This window comes from Trachymyrmex septentrionalis, unplaced genomic scaffold, assembly GCF_001594115.1.
Source record: "Trachymyrmex septentrionalis isolate Tsep2-gDNA-1 unplaced genomic scaffold, Tsep1.0 scaffold32, whole genome shotgun sequence".
In the NCBI taxonomy this organism is placed as follows: domain Eukaryota; kingdom Metazoa; phylum Arthropoda; class Insecta; order Hymenoptera; family Formicidae; genus Trachymyrmex; species Trachymyrmex septentrionalis.
Genome location: NW_017305485.1, coordinates 3,375,876 through 3,378,936, shown reverse-complemented (window position 1 = coordinate 3,378,936; position 3,061 = coordinate 3,375,876). Strand labels below are relative to the sequence as shown.

Genomic DNA, 3,061 nt, shown 5'->3' with positions numbered 1-3,061 from the left:
ATATATATACTTCTTACTATTATATTAATTATAACAGATATGAAGCCTACACATCTTTTTATTAAATACGACGTACTGCAAGACAAAACGGACAGAGAAACAAAAAGAAAATTTAATTTTTTTTTAAGTGATTACCTCGGAGAGGTTTATCTGTTTAAAAATAATCATCCGAACAATTTCATTATGGTTCAAATTACGCGGGTTTTTTTTTCGATCAATCGCATATTAAATCGTGAATCAGCTGTTTGCGTGCGAAATTGAATTGAGGATACTTATAATGTAACAATATTTGCGTTCATTATATATTTTACAAAATTAACAAATAATTGTTTATAAACAAACGTTGATAAATTGTGGACAATCGAATTCCATACACAATTTAGAGACAAACGCACTTACGATTCTTACAAATGTCGTGATGAACTTTTTAAATTTTTTATTTGTTTATAACTTAGTTTTGCAAAGTGAAGACAATTATATATGGACACATGCATATACATAGTGGACAATCATTCGTATGTAATTAAAAAAAAAAATACACATAGAGATGCGAGAATTTTTTATTTATTTATAATTTTTTTCAGGTGGACAAAAAATTATTTTTTATGGACTAATGTGGGCAGATTGTGGATAATCGAATGCGAAGTAAAATTATGCCAAAATTCGCATTTAGGATTGCCTACTTTGCAGATCTCGAGTGGCTTGACAGACGGAATCTTTCTGCTTGTTGCGCCAGTCTCAGCATGATGTCAGCAGGTGTAGCTTCAACTCACCAAGTTCTCCATTGGAGACTGATTGTGAGAGAAAACCTTATCTGACACGCGCTATCCCGGGCATTCCGGCTGCGTTCCACTTAGCGCTCGTGAAATCATTTTATCCTTGTTATTTATCACATGTTAAATAAGAACAAATAATGCCCACGAGGGTTGTAAGCTTCAAATGGAACGTATCCTCATAGCAAATGGAACAGAGAGAAATAGAAAATGATGAAGAAAAGAAGAAAGAAGAAACGAGTGGCGCGAATTCTGCACGCGTTTTGCCGCTATCGAAATAATTTTTTCTACGGTTGAAGCTGGGAATGACCCTTATTGCGGTCGACTAGGACTCGACTGAGAAGGAGTAGGAGGAGAGTGTTGCCAATTTAATGGAATTTCCACCAGATTTGAAGATTTTTTCTTTTGAAATCTTTTGAAGGTACAAAAAGTTTAGGAGAATTTCAAAGTAAATAAGTAACTTTTGGAGAGAAAAATACAAAGAATTCCAAATTTTGAGAGAGAATCGCAATATAATGGATAACTTTTAAACAGACTTGGCAACAGTGCTGGAGCCTGGAGGAGGCCTGAGACTCCTGCGAGCAAGAGAGGCGCGACGGAAGGAGAGAGGGTCCACGATCAGCGACGGCGCGGTCGCCGACAAAGCCCGCGCAACGCTCGACGTGAGGGTATACGGCGCGCGACGCCGAACGTCGCCGGCGCCGGCGGTGCGTTGCCACTCTCAGAGTAGTGTCGCGCGTAGCAGCAGCAGCAGCTCCGCCGGGCGGTCCGTCCGGCTGGCCGGTCGGCCTCGTCGCGATCCGGTTATCATCCCTGTCGCCACGCGCCACAAGCTCTCGGAGAGAACCCCACGTGAGTGCTGCACGCTTTTTACCGATCTTTATTTTGCATGAGCAAAGCATAATTTTGTGCTCATCACTCTAAATCTGTAGCAAAATTTTACTGCTAACAAAAGTGAGTAACAAAGTCATTGCTTTAAGTGTTTTACAGCTTTAAAGTTAATCTGTCTACTCTTACATAAAGGAGTGGACTATTTCATTCGATTAATCGAAGTGGTTTAAGCATTAGTTGATAATGCATTGCAAAAAGTGAATTAGCGACATAGCGCATTATTATATTGTTTTACGCATATTTATTGTTTGTCAAAATTATATACATATACACCATTATATATATCATTAAATCATTATTTTACCATTAAATAAATTAAATTTATAACGTATATAATTTTTTGAAAAATTTATAATTAAAAATAAAGTTAATAGGTTGATAGATTGATAGCATGCTCTGTTCAAAATCTTCGTGGGTTTTGTTATCTGGATATGAAATGACATTATTCTGTCATTATTCTAATCTTTAAATTCACTCCTTTTTGGAGTAAATTTTGCACTTTAATTATCGAATGGATTTTCCATTTCCATCTTGCAGTAAAATTCATTGGCAGTAACATTGGCACAATTGTCACTAATGCCTGTATTGAAATTTCAATTTAATGCAGTGAAATTTCATTGCTACAGATTTAGAGTGGCAGGAGTCGATTGTATATATCTTGAAACTAAAATAAGAAAAAGTAGTAAACGTATGCAAGCAAGGAGAATATTTTTGCTCTCTTGCGACTAAACGAGTTTCATTATTAAACTGTACACAGTAGAAAAACGTAGTAAATATCAGACGCGGTAGCCGACCGATCCATCAGTCGATCGCGCTACTTTCCAAGCGATTTTAAATCCACTATTAATCTCTCTGTCTGTAATCCGGATCTTTTTTGGCACGAAATTTGTTGAAGCGAAATTTTACTCTGAAATTTCTTCGAAATAAAAGAGAGAGGGTGGAGTCCGGTTCCGTTATTACTAATTATAAATTATACATTTTTAAATACAAATTTTAATTTCTCCTCAGGTTTGCTCAAATTTTAATTCTTATTAAAGATTTTAATATTTGAGTTGAGTTGGCGGAACAATATAATTACAGATGGAGAATTAAAATTTACCCAATCAAAAGTCAGTAATTAGACAAAGAAACGATTTTGCTGAAAGTATAATAGAGATTTAACAGATACAAATCCAAAAATAATTTTATTAAAACAAAAATAATTACGTAGAAATCTCAAGCATGATGAGCAATACTACAGAATTCTGTGAAAAGAGTCCGTAATTATTTTAATGGCCTAATAAATTACTTTCAGATTTGTATCTAAATTTTTAGCACAAGTAAAACTGTGATAAATATACATGAAGTATTAAATTAGAAATTGATTGAAATTATATATATGTATATATATATATATA

General features: G+C 34.8%; 1 protein-coding gene across 1 annotated transcript in view; it reads left to right on the top strand.

Annotated features, from left to right (window-relative positions):
• The first annotated feature begins 1,427 nt into the window (after positions 1 to 1,427).
• The window catches only part of LOC108750079 (diacylglycerol kinase eta), a 43,873-nt gene continuing 42,239 nt past the window's right edge, over positions 1,428 to 3,061 (top strand). The window contains exon 1 of the mRNA XM_018489313.1: positions 1,428 to 1,625. The gene's annotated coding sequence lies outside the window, so the exon portion shown is untranslated. The remainder of the gene's footprint in view (positions 1,626 to 3,061) is intronic.